The sequence below is a fragment of the Myotis myotis genome, unplaced genomic scaffold (genome assembly GCF_014108235.1).
Source record: "Myotis myotis isolate mMyoMyo1 unplaced genomic scaffold, mMyoMyo1.p scaffold_m19_p_2, whole genome shotgun sequence".
Lineage (NCBI taxonomy): Eukaryota > Metazoa > Chordata > Mammalia > Chiroptera > Vespertilionidae > Myotis > Myotis myotis.
Genome location: NW_023416324.1, coordinates 102,800,716 through 102,824,117, shown reverse-complemented (window position 1 = coordinate 102,824,117; position 23,402 = coordinate 102,800,716). Strand labels below are relative to the sequence as shown.

Below are 23,402 nucleotides of genomic sequence, written 5' to 3'. Positions count from 1 at the left end.
CAGCCCTCAGAGTGAACCAGAATGCCACCTCCAGAACCACAATACAAGCTAGGATGGAATACGAGGAAAGGAAAAATCTTTTCACTGGAAGATTCAGAGTAGGTACCATATGAGCCAAAATCTTGAAAAATAAACAGGCAAAGAGAGAAAGATACAAATCCCAGCTAAGGGAGATTATTCTTAGCAGTCTCCCCATAGAGCACTCAGTGTGACAAAATGGAGGGTTTTTGTTTGTGTGTTTTTTTAAAATGTATTTTTATTGATTTCAGAGAGGAAGAGAAAGGGAGAAAAAAAACATCAATGATGAGAATCACTGATCAGCTTCCTCCTGCACTCCTCCTACTGGGGATAGAGCCTGAAACCCAGACATTTGCCCTTAATCAGAATCAAATCTGGGATCCTTCAGTCTACATGCTGACCCTCTATCCACTGAGCCAAACTGACTAAGGCACAAAACGGGAGTTTTTAATTAAGTATCTATAGTGTGACCGTCTGGTCAAGTAATGGAGTAGGTATACCATGGGCTTGTCTCCTCCCACAATCACATCAAAATTACACTTAAACTAGAGAACAACCATCATTGAGAACTGCCTGAAATTTAGCTGAATGGAAGCCCTATACCTAAGGATAAAAGAAGCAAAATGGAAACTGGTAGGAGAGGCAGAGACATGGAACAGGTTAATCCAATATCCACCCATGATGGTTGAGAATTGGGAGGGATAGCTAGACTGTGGAGATCCCCCTGAGGAGCGAGGGTCCCAGCACCATACCAGGCCCCCAGTCAAGGGTTTAAGTGCTAGGAAGAGCAGTTCCTAAAACTTCTGGCTGTAAAAACCAGTGGGGATTAAGGCTGAGAGAGATGAAAGGCTGATGGAGTCCTAGGCAGTTCCTCTTAAAGAGCCTGCAAATGGATTTACTTAGACTCACTTGCTCTGAGTTCCAGCACTGGGGCAGCAGCTGAAAAGGTGCAAGGACCATACGAGGAGGAAATACTAGTAAACTGTCTGGCTTCAGGGTGAGGGCTGGAGAGGCAGCTTTCTCCCAGACAGAAATGCTGGCAGAGGACATTTTTCCTTTGTTGAGCCCTTATCCTGCAGGTACAGGTGGGTGGTGCCATATCTGAGTCTCCATAAATCTGGCTCACACTGTTTTCCCTACCATAGTGTTCCCTGAGACCTCAAATCACCCAACCTGCAGATCCATCCAAGCTGCTTCCAGTGGATTTTCCATACAGTGGCCTGTGTTGGCTCATGCTGTAGACTTTCTCAAAGTTTCACAAACCCCAAACAAACAGCAGCTAACCTGTGTATCACATACCTCTTGCTAAGCAGCTCCAAGCCTGGCAGCAGTGACAGATGGGCTAAATTTGTAGCTTAGCCTCTCCTATGCACTTACAAGCCCAGCACAAGAAGCAACCATCCACAGATTGCTTAGTAGCTCATACCAAGTGGCCTGGGCAGGGCACAGGCAGTGGCTGACTTTGGCCTGCATCCCAAGAAGTCCCAGAACCAGCACACATGATAGCTAGCTTCAGACCACACCAGAGCATCACCCAGCCACCTTCAGAAAAAATACACACCCAAAGGGCAGACTCAGCAGGCACCAGTGCCTCACTAAAAGGAATCCTGCTCTGTAGGTTCTGCCCCTGCAGAGCTCCACCATGGCCAGTACTCACAACCAATCAGTCTGAGGGTCAATCCCTTCCATTGACATGCCAACAGCAATTAAGGCTCAACTACAACAGGAGGGCACACAAAACACACACAAGGGCAGCAAGCTCAGGTGACCAGGGAAATTGTGCCACTGGGCCCCACAAAACAGCTACTACATAAGGCCACTCTTCCAAAACTGGGAAATATAGCAACTCTAATACATAGAAACAAACACAGGGAGGCAGCCAAAATGGGGAAACAAAGAAACATGTCCCAAATGAAAGAACAGACCAAAACTCCAGAAAAAGAACTAAATAAAATGGAGACAATCTACAAATGCAGAATTCAAAACACTGGTTATAAGAATGCTCAATAATCTCAGTGAGAATTTCAACAAAGAGATAGAAAATATAAAAATGGAAATAGAAAACATAAAAAAGTACCAGTCAGAAATGGAGAATACAATAACTAAAATGAAAAATACATTAGAGGGAATCAACAATAGATTAGATGAAGCAGAGCATCACATGGGAAATTTGAAAGACAAGATAGCAAAAAACACCCAATTAGAACAGCAAAAAGAAAAAAAAAATGAGCATAGTTTAGGGCAGCAGTCTCCAACCTTTCAGACCTCCAGTGGTCCGTGGACCACCAGTTGGTGACCGCTGACTTAGGGAATCCTCTGGAACAGCAGCAAGCATACCATAGGGGTACCAGAAGAAGAAAGAGAACAAGGAATTAAACACTTATATGAAGAAATAATGATGGAAAATTTCCCTAATCTGGTAAAAGAAATAGACATTCAAGTCCAGGAAGTATTGAGTTCCAAACAAGATGAACCCAAAGAGGCCCACACCAAAACACATCATAATTAAAATGTCAAAAATTAGAGTCTCAGTGAGCCTTCCAGCCTGGCGACTTCCCAGCGATCAGATCCTCAGACTTTCCTCACAGCATGGCCCCTAAAAGCCAGTCCTCGCTCCCACCTCAAGCGAAGAAACCGAAACTGCCTCCAGCACCCAAGCTGGAAAAGAAGCGGACCCCTCAGGATGTGCCAAAGGGAGAAGAAGAACAGCAAGAAGCGATTGAACATATTGATGAAGTACAAAATGAAATAGACAGACTTAATGAACAAGCCAGTGAGATTCTGAAAGTAGAACAGAAATATAACAAACTCCGCCAACCATTTTTTCAGAAGAGGTCAGAATTGATCGCCAAAATCCCAAATTTTGGGGTAACAACATTTGTCAACCATCCACAAGTGTCTGCACTGCTTGGGGAAGAGGATGAAGAGGCACTGCATTATTTGACAAGAGTTGAAGTAACAGAATTTGAAGATATTAAATCAGGTTACAGAATAGATTTTTATTTTGATGAAAATCCTTACTTCGAAAATAAAGTTCTCTCCAAAGAGTTTCATCTGAATGAGAGTGGTGATCCATCTTTGAAGTCCACTGAAATCAAATGGAAATCTGGAAAGGATTTGATGAAACATTCAAGTCAAACACAGAATAAAGCCAGCAGGAAGAGACAGCATGAGGAACCAGAAATCTTCTTTACCTATTCACTGACCATTCTGATGCAGGTGCAGATGAGTTGGGAGAAGTCATCAAAGATGACATTTGGCCAAATCCATTACAGTACTACTTGGTTCCTGACATGGATGATGAAGAAGGGGAAGGAGAAGATGAAGATGATGATGATGAAGAAGAGGAAGGGTTGGAAGATATTGATGAAGGGGATGAGAATGAAGGTTAAGAAGATGAAGATGATGATGAGGGGGAAGAAGGAGAGGAAGATGAAGGAGATGATTAATGAACACTGATGGATTCCAACCTTTTTAAATTTTCTCCAGTCCCTGGGAGCAAATTGCAGTCTTTTTTTTCTTTGTCTTTTTTTCCGCCCTCTTGTGCTCAGTCACCCTGTTTTTTGAGGTCTCTTTTCTCTCCTTTACACCATGGTTCTCACCTTATTTTGGGGGGGATGTACCTTGAGCAGAATACAGTGGGGAAAGAATCTTTGCCCCTTTCTGTTCCAAATTCATTTTTATCCCTTCCTGTCTCAAGAAAAACTTAATGGAATCAACACCACCGTGCTCTATGGGTAAAAAGAAAAGCCTTCTGCTCCCTTAGCTCTGCTGAGAGCTGGAGGTGGCTAGGCCCCTGTGTAGTAGTGCATAGAATTCTAGCTTTTTTCCTTCTTTCTCTGTATATTGGGTTCAGAGATTACACTGTGTCTCTATGTGAATATGGACAGTTAGCATTTACCAACATGTATCTGTCTACTTTCTCTTGTTTAAAAAAAGAAAAAAAAACTTAAAAAAAAGGGGGAGCGTTTACAGAAGGTCAGCAAAGGGTGAGTTTGAGATGTTTGGGTGGATTAAGTGGGCATTTTGATAACATGGCTTCTCCTTTGGCATGTTTAATTGTGATGTTTAACAGACATCCTTGCAGTCTGAGATGACACTTTTAAAATAAAATTCTCTCCTAATGATGACTTGAGCCCTGCCACTCGATGGGAGAATCAGCAGAACCCGTAGGAGCTTATTCGGAATTGACATTTCTCTATTGTAATTTTGTTCTGTTTATTTTTAAATTTTCTTTTTGTTTCACTGAAAAGGAAAGATAATGCTGTTTTAAACGTTAAAAGTGTGCAAGTTGCTTTGTTACAATAAAACTAAATGTGTACAAAAATAAAATAAAATCCCAAAAAATTAAAAACAAAGAAAGAATCTTAACAACAGCAAGAGAAAACAGTTACCTAAAAGGGAGTTCCAAAAAGACTGTCAGCTGATTTCTCAATAGAAATTTTGCAGGCCTGAAGGAACTGGCACAAAATATTCAAAGTGATGAAAAGCAAGGACCTACAACCAAGACTACTCTCCCTAGCAAGGCTATATCATTCAGAATGGAAGACAGACAAAGAGCTTCCCAGATTTAAAAAAAAAAAAAAAAAAAAGTTAAAGAAGTTCATCACCACCAAACCAGTGTTAAAAGAAATGTTAAAGGGATCTTTAAAAAGAAGTAGGGAAAAAAAAGAAAGAAAAAAAATTTAAAAAGAAAATAAATAAATAAAAAGAAGTAGGAAAAAAAAAACCTATGAGTAATAAAATGGTAATAAGTACAAACCTACCAATAACCACTTTAAATGTAAATGGATTAAGTGCTCCAATCAAAAAGTGTTATTCTCACTGCAAGCCATATTTTCTAAGGAGGAATTTTCTATAACTTCCAAGACTCTTCGGTTCATCTGTGCCCCTTACCCACTGACAATAGAAATATTTAATCCACTGGTATTTGTTCCAGTTAATGTATTTTGATTGTAAGCACCAAAAACTGACTCTGGCAATATTTGCCCAAAAAAGGAATACACTGGAAGGGCACTGAGGTTTGGCTCAAGAATCACGGGAGGCCTGAACAAGTAGACTCTGGAAGGATAGGTTCCAGACATCTCTACGAACTCCACAGTGGAGACTATGACATGCCATTGTAAGGCACTGTCTCCAGATGCCTCAGCCACCACTATCTGTGAATGACCATCTAAATCCCAGGATGTTAGTCTGATTGTCATAGCTCAGGCCACATGCCCATCTCTATGGTCAGGGGATACTATATAGACAAGGCCTACAACTATAGAGAATCTCTTTGTTCTAAGTTCATTTGCCTTCTGCAGTGTTTATGTTTGCATGAAACAAAGATAAAAGTCAAATCTGACTCTCAAGTAAATGTTAAGTCTACTATCCTACCAGTCTTCTGACCCAATCAAAACACCTGAAAATCTCCCCCAAACTCTCCATCCAAAAAAAAAAAAAAATACACAAAACACAGCGCTCATACACAACGGGCAATCTAGGAAATCAAGGCCAAAAGCTTCACAATAAGTGGCAGAGGTGGGATCCAAGCCCAGGGAGTTTGCCAAGTTCAGACCCTTAATTATATGCTGCCTTCACAATAGTGGTCTCCACACATGCTTTTCCCATCCCTATATCTCAAGTCATATACCCCATAACCATTTCCTGTTAGAGCTGCCCTAGAACCCAAATTTCCAATATAGAATAGTTAGTGTAGTGTGTGCACACCGTGTGATCTGTCCTCTTACTAGAAACTCAAGAAGTAGACAAAAGGGTTTAAAATAAGATTTGTGAGAATGATATAAATTATTTTACATCACGCTTCTGTTTTTCCTTTTTTTTTTTTTTTTTTTTTTTTTTTTTTTGTCTCTAGAAAAGTACCTTGTTCCGATTTTCTGAGTATTATTAAGTCACAGGATATTATACATTAGGGCAGTAACTACCCAGATTGTAACTAAGTTTAATGCCTAGTATCTCATTCAGGCCTGGATACCAACACCAGAGAACTGTCAGAGAACGGGATGCCGAGAGTCACTTCCTAGTGCTCTGAATAACCAACATTACTACCTAGATTATCATCTGTGTTCCCCCATTTCCAGCCAAGAATTTCTATGTAAATGATTCATAGAACAAAGACAGTCTGGTACAACTTGTATCTCGGTGAGCAGAGAATTCCTACCCAGTGTGTTTCCGTGTCTGGGTTTGAACTTTAACCTCCAAATCACACGTTGGTTTAAACTTGAAGTTTTTTTACTTTTTACACAGATAAATTAAAACTATTTTCAGGAGTTGAAACTCTGAGGTACTTTACTTAACAACCTGAAGAAAGCAACTCTGACCCTCTTGATTAACTGGCAAAGGAAGGACTTATCATACATATGTGTGTTTTAATTTTAAAATATGAATAGGAGATAATACATATAAAAATGGTAATAGGAGCTATTTTGGAATTGAGGGTGATGAGATTACAGGTGATTTTTTTCTACATTGTTGCATATTTTCCACAAAGTCTATATATTTCTTTTATAACAGACAAGAGATGAAAATAAGGAAGAAAAAAAGATTCACATTTAACTATTCCTACATAACAGTTATAAGAATTTTGAAAAAAGAAAGGGATAAACCTTGATATGCTACTTAAGCAAATCCAAACCGGTATGAAATGCCCTATAGCCCAGCCATGTCGTCAAAACTCACTTGCCCTTTTCCTGGAATTCCCTTCATCCTTTCCTCACCCTGGAAATTCCTACTGATTGGTCCAGATCCAGGTTAAAAGCCCACTGCCCAGCCAGCTCAGCCAGTGTGGCTCAGTGGTTGAGTGCTGACCTATGAACCAGGAGGTCAAGGTTTGATTCGAGGTCAAGGTTTGATTCCCGGTCAAAGCACATGCCTAGGTTGCCAACTCGATCACACTATAGATACTTAATTAAAAACTCCATTTTGTGCCCTAGTCAGTTTGGCTCAGTAGATAGAGCATCAGCCTGTGAACTGAAAGGTCCCAGGTTCGATTCTGATCAAGGGCAAATGTCTGGGTTTCGGGCTCCATCCCCAGTCAGGGGTATGCAGGAGGCAGCCAATTGCCAATCGATGATTCTCTCTCGTTACTGATGTTTCTATCTCTCTTTCCCTCTCCTTTCCTCACAGAAATTAATAAAAAGATATATATTTTTTTAAATGAAGAAAAAACCCCATTGCTTGCTTACATCTACTTGAACAATGGCCACAACAAAGACTACTGGCCAGGCCTTTTATCTTTCTAGCCTTGTATTGTTTCCTGTCTCTGACATACCATGCTTATAATCACACTCACTTTGTATTCTATAAAATCTCCTGGCTAATTTTATTCAATATCTTACATCATTTTCAATGGACAGTCTATAGCAGACATAGTTGTTCTAGGCCTCCTTGTGCCCCAGAAATTCATGTAGAACTAGTCACATAAAATGAGTCTTCAATTAAATTAAGTAAATAGCTCATGACTGCTCAGTGTTTAGCACAATGTTAAGTATCACAGGAGATATAGAAGAAATATTGGATTTATTCTCTATACTCAAAACATTTAAATTCATTCATTTATTCATTTAGAAGAGCATCTAAACTTTTAATATCTGGTTTAGATGTCCCAGGAGCTTACAATCTAGTGTGTGTGTGTGGGGAGGGGGGTGATTGGGGGGAATGGTAAGATACACAGATAGAAAGTTAAATGGTAATGTTAGTGTTTTGTGTGTAATTAATAATGTCCAGTAGAAAACAAATGTTAAAAGATGTTTAAAATGATAAGATCATTTTAAGGTGTCACAGGGTAGTGTGGCCTCGCCAAAAAGAATGAAGAGGAGGTTCCTGGCCAGTGTAGCTCAGGTGGTTGGGTGTCATCCAGTGCACCAAAAGGTCACCAGTTCGATTTCCAGTCAGGGCACATGACCGGGTTATAGGCTCAATCCCCAATAGGGGGTGTGTTTCTCTCTCACATTGATATTTCTCTCTCTCTTTCCCTCTCCCTTCCTCTCCAAAATCAATAGAAACATATTTTTTTAAAAAGAATTTCCCTGGATGGTCTTGCTCAGTGATTAGAGCATTGGCCTGAACACCACAGGGCCACAGATTCAATTCCCGGTCAAGGGCATGTAACTGGGTTGCAGGTTTGATCTCCGGTCCAGTTGGGTTGGCAATGGTGACAGCAGGAGTGTAGGAGAGGAAAAAAGAATGGAAAAAGATAGAGTTTTGACAGTTAAAAGCAGTTTTATATTTTATATATGTAGAGATGTCTGAAATGTTTACCTATGGATAAAAAGTAATAGAACAGTGTTGGAGTTTTGAATAACCTTTAACTTTCTGCCTTTTTTTCCTGGTTTTAATTCTACTGAATACACACATATACACACACAGAACATATTTAAAGTACAAAATTTGAAGTTTTGACACACTATACACACCTGAAACTATCATTATAATCAAGATACATGCATATATACTCTTTTTTTCCTGGCTTCTTTCACTCAGCATAAATATTTTGAGTTTTATCTATGTTGTTGTGTGTTTTAATAGTTCATTCCTTTATATTCCTGAGCAGTATTCTTTGGTATGGATAAATCACAAAGACATTTAGGTTGTTTCCAGATTTGGGTTAGTACAAAAGAGCTGCTATGAACATATGTGTATAAGCTTGTATATGGATAAATGCTTTCTTTTCCTTTAGTAAATGCCCCTAGAGCAAAATGGCTGGATCTCATGGTAGGTATATATTTAACTTCTTTAGAAACTGCCAAAACTATACCCCAAAGTGATACCATTTTACTCTAGCAGTGTATGAGAGTTCTAGTCCTTTCTTAGTTCACCTACACTTGGTATAGTTAATCTTTCTAATTTCACCCATTCCAAATAGCAGCATCTCACTGTGGTATCTTATCTGCACTTCCCTACTAACAATGATGAGCATCTTTTCATGAGTATATCTGCCTTCCATATATCTTTTCTGGTGAAGTGTCTATTCACATCTTTTTCTTATTATTTTATGTTTCTTTTCTTCTTATTAAGTTTTGAGGGTTGTTTACATATTATAGATATAGATGCTTTATGAGATACTAGTGGCCCGGTGCATGAAATTCGTGCGGGGGGGGGGGGGTGTCCCTCAGTCCAGCCTGCACCCTCTCCAGTCTGGGACCCCAATCAGGCAGATTGGGCCAGCCAGCAGGGGAAGGGGTGCGGGGAGGGACGACCGTGGGAGGTTGACCAGCTGCGAGAGGTTGGCTGTGGGAGCAGACTAACCACCAGGGAACATCTCCTGTGTTGAGTGTCTGCCCTCTGGTGGTCAGTGCGCATCATGCCTACCAGCTGGTTGTCCAGTCGATCTGGTCGTAACAATTGCTTAGGCTTTTATATATATTGACTAGAGGCCCGGTGCACAAAAATTTGTGCACTGGCGGTGGGGGGGGGGTATCCCTCAGCCCCACTTGTGCCCTCTCACAGTCTTGGACCCCTCTGGAGATAACGACCTGCTGGCTTAGGCCCACTCCCGGGTGGCAGAGGGCAGGCCCAATTCCTAGGTGCCTGCCCTGCAGCCCCTGGTCGGGCTCAGACCAAGGCTGATTGGGAAGTTGGGGCACTGCCCCCTGTCATGCACAGAGCAGGGCAGATCAGGAGGTTGTGATGCCACCCTCAGTCACGCTCAGGATAGGGCCAATTGGGGGGTTGGGGCGCCGCCCCCTGTCACACTCAAGGCAGGGTCGATGGGAAGGTTGCAGCGCCACCCCGTCACGAACAGAGCAGGGTGGATCAGGGGGTTGGGGCACTGCCCCCGGTCACACACAGAGCAGGGCCCATCAGGGGGGTTGGGGCTCCGTACCCTGTCACACACAGAGCAGGGCCGATCAGGGGGTTGGGGAGCTCCCCCCTGTCACACACAGAGCAGGGCCGATGGGGAGGTTGGGGAGCTCCCCCCTATCAGGCACAGGGCAGGGCTGATCAGGGGGTTGGGGCGCCTTCCCCTTTCATGAACAGAGCAGGGCGGATAGGGAGGTTGTGGCCCCGCCCCCTGTCACACACAGAGTTGCAGGGCCATCAGGGGGTTTTGGTGCTGCCCCCTGTCATGCTGCTCCAGGGGCCAGGAGGCCTTGTGGCTCCGCTGATCCCAGTGCTAGGAGGCCTCGCTGCTCCGCTGATCCTGGTGCTGGGAGGCCTCGCGGCTCCGCTTGACACAGGGGCAGTGAGGCCTCGCTGCTCCACTGATCCCGGTGCTAGGAGGCCTCGCGGCTCTGCTGATCCTGGTGCTGGGAGGCCTCTCTGCTCCACTGATCCTGGTGCTGGGAGACCTCGCGGCTCCGCTTGACACAGGAGCAGTGAGACCTCACTGCTCAGCTGATCCCGGTGCTAAGAGGCCTCGCTGCTCCGCTGATCCCGGTGCTGGGAGGCCTCACAGCTCCACTTGACACAGGGGCAGTGAGGTCTCACTGCTCAGCTGATCCTGGTGCTAAGAAGCCTCGGGGCTCCACTGATCCCAGGTTCGGGAGGCCTTGTGCCTCCACTGGTCCCAGGCCGGGAGGCCTCGCGGCTCCGCTGATTCCGGTGCTGGGAGGCCTTGCTGCTCTGCTGATCCCGGTGCTGGGAGGCATATTACCCTTTTACTATATAGGATAGAGACCTGGTGCACGAGTGGGGGCCGGCTGGTTTGCCCTGAAGGGTGTCCTGGATCAGGGTGGGGGTCCCGCTTGGGTGCCTGGCCAGCCTGGATGAGGGGATGATGGCTGTTTGCAGCTGGTCACACCCCCTTCAGGGTGGGGGTCCCCACTGGGGTGCCTGGCCAGTCTGGGTAAGGGGCTGAGGGCTGTTTTCAGGCTGGCAGGTGACTGAAGCTCCCAACCTCTCCTTTTTTCCTTTTTTTTTTATTCTGGGATTTATTTACCTTCTATGGTTGTCACTGGAGCTGAGAGCTGGCTTTAGCTCAGACCTCAGCTGCTGAAAGCAGGTTTCTGTGCTTTGTTTACCTTCTGTATTTGAAACTTTGTTGCAACTCCAGCTCTGAGATCCCGGCTGACTGAAAGCAGGTTTCTGGGGTTTTGTTTAGCTTCTATATTTGTAACAATGTTTCTTAGAGAGCAGCTCAGAGCCCAGCAGCAGCAGGCGGGGAAGGTTGGCTTCCTCCGTGACTGGAGCAAGCAAGCCTCCTGTTTGCATCAGTTGCCTGGCTGCTGGCCACCATCTTGACTGGCAGTTAATTTGCATATCACCCTGATTAGCCAATGGGAAGGGTAGCGAAGTTACGGCTAATTACCATGTTTCTCTTTTATTAGATAGGATAGTATTATGTTTCCTCATATTACTTTATTCCCATTTTACACATGAAGAAACAGAGAGGTCAACCTGCAAAGCCTAGTCATCCACTGGTAAATACCAAAGCTGTACTGTTTTTCAGTGTGCCTGCATCCCAGAGTTCCATGTGCCTTTCCGTAAGCCACACTGACTCCTGAATGTCCAAGAGCAATGAAGACATGAAATAGGTTGTTAAGGAAACCAAGCAATCATCTTTTTACACGATATTTAAGAGATCTGAGTCTCTTTTATGTAGATGGTGAAATTAGATAACTTGAGGTTTACAAAACAATTCTGTACATCATTTCTAACTTTCTCAAGTCTAATTTAACTCCAAATTCTCCATTTTTTTCAGAAGTAAAATATTATTTACTTATTACATTCAACAAGAATTAACATTTAAGCAAGATAATTTCATGAGTATGTAAGCCAGTAGGAATAAAGCATAGGGTTTTCAAGGGTATAGTATTAAGCATTATTAATACTACTACTGATTTTCATAATAAAAAATGTTGTAGAGCTGAAAAGATACAGAAATTATGAAAATTAGGTTAGAAAATAAACATAAATTTAGATGAAGAGGTTATATTTGAAATGCCTATATTTCCCATATGGCATTGATACTTTCAGCCTTTCAGTTTTTAGCCATTTTGATAAAAAGCTACAAGCCTTCCACCCAGAAAAACTCACCAGATCTGAATTTTTCATGTGATTTCAGGGACTTGGTGGATGTACACCCCACCCTCAAGCCCACAGGACCTTCTAGAGGTCTACAGGCTCCAGGTTATGAACTCCAGCCCAGGTTTTCCAAAAGTTCCCTTGGAAGAAACATGTAAAAACTTCTTGGAGAACTTGTTCTCAACATCAGACTTCAACATTTTCAGTGGAAAACAGTTAACCATCAAGGATTGCTGATGTAAAACTGAGCAATAAAAAACAGTGTCTCATGAAAGGCAAATATGTACACATATAACCATGACTCATGTCTCATAAATGTATAAACAGAACTATATGGAAGGAAAAAGAGGAAGCAAATACTTCAAAATGGGTCTGACAAGGATTTTCCCAAAGGGGTAGTGGTTTAAGCTGGGTGACCGTTGAAGCATAAGAAGACTTCTACAGTTCTGATGTAGGTATAGCAGATATTTCTAAAATCTTGACTTAAAAAGTATATCCTGCCTGGCCATGTGGCTCAGTGGTTGAGCATCGACCTACGAACCAGGAGGTCATGGGTCGACTCCCAGTCAGGGCACAGGCCGATTGTGGGCTCAATCCCCAGTGTGGATATATATAGATTTATAAATACCTAACATATGCATTTTCACTAGCATCCCAACTTGGTCCTTTTGACAAAAGATCTCATGTCACAAACAGTTCAAGCAATACTCCAGGGGAGGAGAGGAACATACCACGAGGCAGAGGCTGGACTGTGGCCTGTCACTCCTTTGATCATTACCAGTATTTGACAGCCTGCAGTTTATGCATACCTGATTGGGTAGATTAATGGATTATATAATTTAGCTGATATCAAACCTCTCTTCACCAAATGGCCAAGTAGCTTTAGAAGATGCCTGCAAAGAAACTGGGTACTGAAAATATGTACAAGCAACAGAAAATGGCAGAGCTCTACTCCTGGTATGAGTCTTCACCAGCTACATTAGAAAATAAAACAGGGGCAATGTGACCACAAGCTGGACATACAATTCAAAATTGTCAAGACTATTGAGTTACACTTTACACAGTCATTGACAATAAACAGTGCACTGTGTGCACATTGCCCCACAAGATATTAGTTAAGGATATATTAAATCCTTCTAACTAATAGCACATTTTACTGGTTGAATAACAGCATCTCTTCTACCCTGCAAGACTTTGGGTTGGAAACATTTGGAAGGAAAGAGAGCAAAGGAACCTTAAAAACCTCCATTTCAATAGAAGGATGTGGTCAGAAAGGTCGATAAACTTTTATAATTTTTTAAGCAATTCAAGCCCAGACTTATTGAGCATTAGAGGTTAAAGCCAGCACTTACAAGAAAAAGCAAGATGTTCAATATTTATGCCATTCCAGTGCACACCTAACCACAGGGCTTCTCAGTTCTCCACAGGCTTGCAGTGCTGGGTCCTCAGTAAGAGTGCTGTGACAGCACTCTCAGTCAGCAGGAACATGGACTTTTTTTAATGGCTAGAAAAGGCCATGCCACTAGTAACATTTGTAGCTATGCAAAGTAACACAATAAGGGTAATCGAATATCATGCTTTGGCTAGTAAGCTGATCTAAACTGGGGATCATAAAGGAATGCTATCCCCCTCCTCTGCAAGAACACAAGTGAGCATTTGGGCTGGTTCATTATGAAAGGACTGGCACAAGGCACAGCCTTTGTTTGATTCTGGACATAATACAGGAGTGGGAATTCTGGTTCCTAATAAAGTCATAAAGTGTTTTTTTAAGAACTATGTGAAATTTGTCCATAGCACTCATTTTCCAGAGTTAATTGGTCATGCTGTGCTCATTTCTCTAAGAAGAGCCACAGTGTAACTATTCTGACACATATAAATGAATTTAAATGGTTGGCTGCTTCACAAAACTGAGCGGATAAGTCTTAACTTTCTATTAGGTTTGAGAGCTCAGGTCACTGCAAAGAGGAGCACATTTAACTTTTTAAAAGCTGGCCTCTTTTAAGAAAACTCAGAATATTTAATTGGTTGGCACTAAAACCTATGCAAATTGCCAGCAGTATCAGTAACCAAGTTTCCTAGACATGCATCATTTAAGACCTTCTCAGCTTTACACGGGCTAGGAACTGCTTATTTTCTGTTTTACTAAGAAAAGAGCTAAACTAAGACTGCTGTAGCTTCCAGGGTAAAGATATAAGGTTCTCAATCAACTTTAGAAACCACTGAAAGTGCTCAAAGTGAAAGGCAGCATGCTTATCTGTACACTATTTATAAGGAAATTATCTTTATAAAAGTCTTCAGCTTCTTCCCAAATTCAATAAAACACTGAAGAAAGCTTTGAAGCAAAAGCACTATCTCCAAGTACATTTTGGTACTTAAAAATGTAAAGAGCAAAAGTAAAGATAAAGAATTTACTTTAATTTAAATATTTTCTGTAGACTTCAGATGCTTGCATAGAATCTTACCATATCCCTTGTACTGGCAATATTCTCTATTACCATTTTTTGTTTTATGTATCGGTGGAATCCCTTTAGCAAAAAGAATAGTTTTACTTATCCATGATTAAACTATGGACTGGGAGAACTGTTTCATCAACTGAAAGAATCAGGCTTGGAAGCAATAATACACATACATCCTAGACAGCACAGAAAGAGTATATTCAGCCACTTCCTCATTTTCCTAGGACTTGGTATGTATATCTAAAGGGACTTTAAAGCCAAACCAAAATTATAAATTAAAATTTTTTACCCACCCCTGAGTAAACCCAAACAGTCCTTACTTACCTAACATGTATTGCTTAAGGTAATAGTTTTTTTAAACAGAAAAAATTAATAGAAAATTAAGAATTATGTGATCCTTTCACCATGTTTACTATTTGCATTGATTAGGCAAAGTACAATCTCAAAAGCAAAAAATGTCCTAGAAAACAAACAAACAATTTATCTCAATTTAACAATCATTAAAACAAAAAAAAAAGCAGCTCGAGAATCTGAGGCTAGATTATTGCTATTAACATAAGGGAAAATTCTGCATACCTGCTTCTGTTGGTCTTGTCAGCTGAGATTTGGAGGTCCAAGAAAACAGATCCAGAAGATTTAAAACTCAGTCTCTCTAAACTGTGTCTATTCTCAAATAATTCTCGGCCAAATTCAGCGTCTGACCAAAGAAAACAAGCAACCCACACTGAAGTGTCCTGCCTACTACTACAGATTTTAATCTTAAAAGAACTTGGTCTCAAGTACAAAGGCCAATTTGCAACATGGGTGTGGTTTGAAATCAAGAGGCAAAATGTAGATGCCATCAACAATTTCTTTTGGATTACGACTGTGCTTAAATACATCAGGATATTCACACTGCCCCTTAGGATCCACTCAAGTAGGTCTCCTTCCTACAGACTGAGACTGCTTTAGGAGGTCTTGTATTTTTATATTCTTTTGCCATTTTAATTTTGAAATGGCAATTTGGTTTTCACCATGTAAAAAAATCATTTAGCAATTAAGCATACATTGAGATTCCTATAAAGTATTAGAAACTTGTGTTAAATGTTTTTAAAAAAAAATACACCCTACCTTTTTTTTTTTTTTACAGTCACTAGACTAATTTCAAGCAAATATACAAAATTACCTTTGAATGGTAACTGGAAACATAATATAGAATTATATAGTGTTAGAGCCAGGAAGTGCCTTAAGGGGTGTCCCATTCTCCTCTTTAAGTGAGGCAAGAACAAGCTCACTTAAAATCTATATCTATTTTCACTGACTGGTTAATTCTCTGAAGAGGAAATCTGAAACATTATTTATGACGGCTCCATAAAAGTAAAGAATGGCTGTTATAAAAATGCTTCACAAAGTGAAAGAAAAAGTTAAGGATTTGTATGTTATAATCCAGTTAAAAAGGAAAGTACATACTGTATAATTTCATTTATATGAAATTCTAGAAAATGCAGTTTAATGTAAGTCACATGCCTTTCATGCCTTTCTTGAGTTCCTATTATAAAACAAAACCAAACTTCCAGAAAAAATATACTGATTTTATCTCAATAATGACTATGTAGAGAATGATGTGGTGCCGAGTGACTGATCAGGGCTAAGTGCAGAGTGCAGTCCTGACACCTTGTGAAGACAAAAGTACAGTTTGAGCCATTATGAGTGCTCAATAAACAATAATCAGATTCAGAGTTGCTTATGTAACTGAAACTATTTAATAAAACAAGAATATTTAGAAAATGTTCCGTGTCTGCACCTTTTGGGAATGAGCCACATTTTTTTCAATCTCTATAAACCCACACATACTTATTGGGAGATTTGCTTGTAAGAAGTATTTCCACAATATGTAAAGAATTTTTTCTGTACCTTAGAAATAGTTCATTTCTCAAACTTCTAAAACATCAGGGTAGTGATTACCCTTGACAATGGTAGCAACTGGAAAAAAGCAAGAAGGTTTCTGGGGTTCTGGTAATAATTTGGTTTCTTGGTATATAGGTGTTGATTTTGTGAAAATTCATCAAGTTATACACTTAGGATCTATACATTTTTTTTTTGCTTGTATACTATACATCAATTAAAGATTCAAAAACACACACAAAAAAAAAACATAAAAAGTCTACTCAGTAAAAGATGTATTGCAAACCTCATCTTTAAAATCCAATTTTTACTCACTTTAAATTAAACATTCTTGGCAATGTTCTTCTATTAACAGCATTTTGAGAAAACAATAAATACACATACCTTGCAGCATTTGGGTGCATAAATAACATATGCAAGTCACTTAAGTTTAGTACTTGAAACCAATTCAATCATTGGTTCTGAGTACCCAGATGGTGCAGGGCTTCTTTCATGCTCCACAGATTTAGGGAGGACATCATCATGGAGAAGAACTCATGAATCACCTTGGAAAGATCAGCAGACAATATAGATGGACTCTTTCCACCACTTTAATTCAGCTACTAGTAAAAGTGAGTAGATGCCATACTTTAGCACCTTGGAAAACATTTCCTAGAATAAGTAGGTGTCAAAACTTGTAAATATGTGTTGTTATAGATAAATGGACATAAAGCGTTGGTCTTATTTAATATTTTTTTAAAAAGGCAGACCAGGCAGTTGGAAGTATATGAACAAAGTTGTGTAAGCGAGAGCACATGGCAGGCAATGGGTGAGGGAAGGGAAACATCCTGGCTGGAGGAGTGGGCCTATTTCACATCGTAAGAGTTTTTTCTGAATCTAAGTTACCGGAGAAGCAGGCACAACACGAATCACCCCCCTTTGAGACACAGAGGTAGTGCAGCTGCAGCTCTGCCTGACACACCCATGTTCAAAAATCCTGGCACATTCTTTCCCTGGGCCCTGAGCTGATTTCAATTTAGAAAAATATCTGTTAAATCATATTTTCTCATACACATGAGACACTGCTATCCTGTTTGTCAACAAAGGCAGACAGTGTATCTGTGGCAGCAGAATAATTCTCCCCAAGCGGGACCCAAGCCCCAAACCCCAGAACATGTTACCTTACATGCAAAAGGGACGTGGCAGATGTGATTAAGGGGTTAGGGCCTTGGAGCAGGCAGATTATCTTGGGATATCTAGACAGGCTCAATCTAATCACATGGGTCAAAGAGCAGAGAACTTTTCCCTACTGGGTGAGATGAAATAAAAGGAGGAGGAGGAAAAGAGATTCAAGATGTGAGAGGGCTGGACCCACCCTTGCTGGCTGTGAAGATGGAGGAAAGGGGCCATGAGCCAAGAAATGCAGGTGGGAATGGCCTTCAGTTTACATCCAGTGATAGAAGCGGGATCTCAGGCCTACCCCTTCCAGAAACTGAATTCTGCCAGCCCAAATGAGCCATGAAAAAGGTCCTCCCCTAGGCTTCCAGAGAGGAATGCAGCCCTGCCAGCACCTTGCTTTTAGCCCCATGAGCCCCGTGTTGGATATCTGACCTACGGAACTGTCAGATAATCAATGTGCTATTTATGTCACTAAAATTTGTGGCATTTTGTTATAGGATCAATAGAAAACTAATATAGGCTCAAATGGGTTTATTCAGAGCAGGATGTTCTTATCACCTTGGCCTTACATTGCCCACAAGAGAACAGCTATCATTCGGGAGAAGAAGAGTGTGTTTGGGAGGAGAAGGCAATAATGGTTTACAGCTCCCCTTAAATAAATTTCTCTCTGAAAGGGTGTACTCACATATGAGAAGTAAGTCAAATATTCAGCTTAGCAGCTTTAAAAAATTACAAAAGTTAAAATATTCAAGATTCTGCCAATAATGACGAGCAGGGGTGCCTCCCTGTCTTAATCCTCCCTAGCACACCAGGGCCCAGAGATTACTGCAATTGACACTAAATGCTACCCAGCAACTAGGTGCAGTGGTTCTCATTAGTAGTTCTAAGATTGCCTTGTGTGGACTGTTTTAAATGCAGATTCCTGGGCCTCATCCCCAAGGATTGTCATTCAGAAGTAAGTGAAGTGTAGCCGAGGAATCGAAATAGGATCAAAATTAAGAATTTCTAAATTCTGGCCCTAACCGGTTTGGCTCAGTGGATAGAGCGTTGGCCTGCGGACTGGAGGGTCCCAGGTTCGATTCCAGTCAAGGGCATGTACCTTGGTTGCGGGCACATCCCCAGTGGGGGATGTGCAGGAGGCAGCTGGTTGATGTTTCTCTCTCATCGATGTTTCTAACTCTCTATGCCTCTCCCTTTCTCTCTGTAAAAAATCAATAAAATATATTTTTTAAAAAAAAGAATTTCTAAATTCTGAATGACTAATATTGCTGGAAGCATTTTCCACTTCTCCCACCAACCATCTGAGACCTCTCCTATTCTGACCAAGGCCTGAAATGCAATTCTTGTCAGGAGTTAGCCTAACAGCTAGCACACAGAACAGACTAGATGGTTAAGGGTATAGATCTGATATAAACGGACATGGATTTGATTCTGCTACTTATCAACAGAGTGTTTCTGGCAAGTCACTTAAGTTCTCTGTACCTCACTTTGCTCATCTCCATAAAGGAATGACAAGACCTACCTACCCATGGGGTTGTTATTAAAGATTTAGAAGTTCTTAAAACATAGTAACTGAACAGTTATTAATACCACCATAATTTAATTTCTGGTTGAAGTCAGAGCAAAATATTTATAAGCAGAAGTAGTTTAAATTCTTTAGCATTTTTCATTCCTGAAAACATTAAGTATTTAATAGAAACAAGCTTACATTCTGGACTGCATGGAATTGAGTGTGTTTACAAGATGCTGTGCTATGAAAAGTAAATAATGGGAACCATAATATTCCTGTCTCTTTGAGGTTATGATACCCAAGGAAGCATAATTTTATACCACACCTCTAAAAAGTTGGCTAAAGCAAAAATATATTTTTCCAAAACACAGGCATTTGGGAAATTTATCTCTTTTCACCTTATATTATGAAATGGCAACTGTATAGATTGTTGAGACAACTATCACTAAGTATTTAGTGACTAACCAGGCCTCCTTTCTGATTTGAAAACTGCCGAGAGTGAAATTGAACCACCTGCTCAAGGTTACAAATCAAGTTAAATAAGCTCCTCTGCCAAGTAGAGATGAAGGACATAAAAAATCCTTTTCCTAAACAGTATATAGAAGTCAATAACTTGAGCATGAATGGATGAACAGGAAGCAAACAGCAGTACAGTTGAGTCTGGGCTGATGACACTATCACAGTCAAATGGCCAGTATTTGGGGTCACAACTAGAAAAATAAATTCAAGACTAAATTTTTAATTAATAAAACACAAAATAAATGATTAACTGTAAAGGATGATGTTGGAAGAAATACAATACCTATTTCATTATTTTTTCTATATCCTTTGGTGTTCTTCCTGTCTCTGCTTGTGTTCATTCCTTCATCATTCCTTTTTGTCTCATTTACCTTTTATAGAAAAGGTAGGAAACATTAACCAATGAGGAAAGGGGCATCTAAAGAATGTCTTCATGTTTTCACCTGCTGATCCTCAGACTACAGTCCGCTACACTGGAGTTTACTACAGAGAGCTGTGGGAGAAGCCCATTCTCCTAACTTTATATTTCTCTCAGGGCCTATTGCAAAAGCAGCATTCTGGCCTCTTTCTCTATACTCCTTTCTCACTCTTCCCCAAAGAAGGGGAACTGATTCATCTTACTGGTAAGAGGGTAAGTGTCTAGGGTCCATAGCAGGGGTGGGCAAACTATTTGACTCGAGGGCCACAATGGGTTCTTAAACTGGACCAGAGGGCTGGAACAAAAGCATGGATGGAGTGTTTGTGTGAACAAATATAAATTCAAAGTAAACATCATTACATAAAAGGGTACGGTCTTTTATTTCAATAGTTTTATTCATTTCAAACAGGCCGGATCTGGCCCGCGGGCCATAGTTTGCCCACGGCTGGTCCATAGGAACTTCATTCCTGTACTGCAATGATTCTCAACCTTTAACTACAACAGAATCATAGATGGGGCTTATTAAAACATAGACTTCTGGGTCTAGATTGGAAACCACAAATCTACATTTCTAACAAGTTATATAAGGTGTTGCTGACACTGCTTGTCTGGGGAATCACACTTTGAGAAACACAACTTTACTGAATGTGGCAAAATGTTCAAGGTCATTGTCCACACATGACTTGCCCCTCCCTCTTTAGCAGTAGCTTGTCTTCAGAACACAAGAGCCCTCCCTTTCTTCTATATAGAAAGCAACCCAGAGGCAATTGTCCAGCAGGTCTGCCTGGGATGGGATGGGTAGAAGCTAAAATTCTGGGAGGAAAGGTCTGAGGAAGACCATTTGCCACACAGGACCCAGCTACAATCCTGGTTCAACTGCACCAGGAATAAAGTCGTTATTTTGAACTCTGTCTGAAAGGCCTCTATTTCTTAATCATTTCAGAGAATAAAGAAAAGAAGAGAATGAATTATCAGCCCCTTCAATCCAAGAGCGTCCAGCATAATGACTGTGGGAATGATAGGGGATATGACTAGGAATTCCAAAGGTGTGACCTCATTCTGGAAGCACTGTGACCCTGTCTTGTCTAAGGCACAGTGCTGAAGCCAGATGTCATCAGTTGTGCTTATTGAATGATGTCCCTGCTCCTGAAGAACATGCAGTTACCAACCAAGTGGTGTAAGTGGAGAGAAGATCCAGGGCCTTGAGGAAATGCAGCCTAGATGACTTATCTGGGTTAATCATCAACCATCCAGATCAGGCTGGCTGGCTCAACAGCTCCTTCCCACTCACAGCAAAGCAAAGCCCTCCCAGTTCTTCAGGGCCTCAGACACCTCTTGACCACTCCTCCTATGCCTGCTTTCCATCCTTGAGTCTGGCAGCTCTGCCTCTGTGCCATATTCTGGCCACCTATCCACACCCTGTACATGATGATTTTGATGGGTCTCAAATGACCCATCAAACCCTGCAGTGGAACCAGTCTTGCCCGACCTCTTATTCAGTCCCACTCATCTCCTGCAGCCCCCACAACTGGGTTCAACATCCCAGCCCCTCTTTCTCTAGGAAGTAAATCCGGATAGCAAAAGGTTTTCCTTAAGAAGAGCAACAAAATTAAAACACAGTCTCATCAGCCAAACAAAAGAAGAGGGTGAAAATGCATACCAGGTATTGCATTCTACAACCTCCATGCTCCTGGGGCCCCCATCTTTCTTTCCATCGCAGGGCTCTTATAACTTCGTCACCAAACCAAGAGCCTCTCCTGCCTGCCAAAGGGACCAAATTCTGAACACATGTCCTCTGTGGCTCACTAAGTATTTTTAAATGTTGAAGCTAAAATATAAAAATTAGGAAATGAACATAAAATTCACATTTATATTTTCTCTTTGAAAATCAGAAGGTATGGCAACACTAAGCCCACATCTCCACATGACCACACAGGGCTAGGCCAGTGACTGTCACACCCTTTAGATAAGGTGTAAACAAGTTTGCCACAATCCTTATGATCTCCTGCCATCTTCATTCTCCCACTGCCTTTCCTCCACAGAGCATTCATGAAGAAACATTAGGTAACCACAAGCTCTGCTTCCTGCCACTGTTTATTTTCTGAGATGTCTCTGAACTCAAATTATAGTATTGTGAGGTGGAAATAAAGAAATGTATTTTATTTTCTCTGCAGCTGATTGTTGCTTCCATTATTAGCCATATTGTAGGGATCATGAACAAATGGGCAAATGTTTACCCCAAAGTGGCCCAGATCCTAGAGAAAGAGGTGAGAGAGGGTAAAGGCAATCTTCTTTTCAACATCCATAGTTCCTTAAAAGATCAGGACTCATGAAAGAAGAAACAGCCATTATCTTGTGTTTTTATAGGACAAAAATTCCATAATCCAAAGTTACCAAATATAGAATTTTATGGCACACTTAATTTCTTAAAATTACATATAAAGCAAATAAATATTTATCATTTTTTGAAAGATCCTATCACCTGCTAGCCCTTTTCATTTAGCAATAAACTATATAACAAGAAAACTTTGAAAATTATTAACTAATTAGGACTGATTACTGTGCAATAAAAGTATATAATGATCTTTTCTTGTCTCAAATCATCTTTTATTGGTATGTACAATAACCATCCAGTGACCTCAGTGTCACAGAGACTGGCTCCAGAGGGGTACAAGTTTGTGGACCTCTTGAATTCCTGCTGTTTGTCCACAAGATTAGACTAGTTAATAGTGTTGAGGCAAATATTTGATTTTCAAAATTCCTCTTTTTCTTTCTCACATCTTTCTTTCCAAAGCCAGCACTTAAATGAAAAAATAAAATGTATCTCATTTACTTGCCTTTCTTCTCAGAGACTTCCTAGGACAAGAATGGATTTTATAGTCCTTGTCCTTGTGGTTCAACACAGAACAGGTCCAAAAGCAAATTAGGGGAATTTTAAATAGTTCACCAAGAATCTTTCAAAGGTGTGTTCACTTAAGATCTAACCTGTTCTACTGATTAAACTGAAGGGACAATAAAACTAAGGCTAAGGCTATATCTACAGTGAAATGGCCCACTGAAATGACTAACAATAATTCCTTTGGACTACGACTTGCAGGTTACAAAGTGCTTCCCCATAATGTGTCACGTGTAACAGAATATTTTGTAAACTCTATATACAAATACAAAGCATCTATATTATTATTTTTGGGCTGAACATGATGCATAATTCTATTGTAAATCCAGCCCTGCCCTGATTCTCAGTATTAATTCAGGAAGCTCAGAAAAGAGAAAAATCTCAGCACACTATATTTATCCCAAGATAGTCTGAATGATTTATCATTACTCATAGACAAGATAAAATTAAATAGCAAAAACTATTAGAACACTCATTTCTTAAATGTTTCCTTTTTCAATTGCATATTTGCTTTTAAAGAAAAATAGTCTTTTAATCTTTATTCACCACTTCTATTTTCTTACACTGCAATTACAA

General features: G+C 40.7%; 1 protein-coding gene and 1 pseudogene across 4 annotated transcripts in view; one reads left to right on the top strand and one right to left on the bottom strand.

The window, feature by feature from the left end:
- The window catches only part of PLS1 (plastin 1), a 163,290-nt gene that overhangs the window by 108,317 nt on the left and 31,571 nt on the right, over nucleotides 1–23,402 (bottom strand). The window contains exon 1 of one of the 4 annotated variants that reach the window (XM_036352523.1): nucleotides 15,018–15,170. The exons of the other annotated variants lie outside the window; for them this stretch is intronic. The gene's annotated coding sequence lies outside the window, so the exon portion shown is untranslated. Of the gene's footprint in view, nucleotides 1–15,017; nucleotides 15,171–23,402 lie in introns of those variants that run through there. 4 annotated transcript variants of the gene reach the window in all.
- Nucleotides 2,602–3,467, top strand: LOC118677412 (annotated as a pseudogene).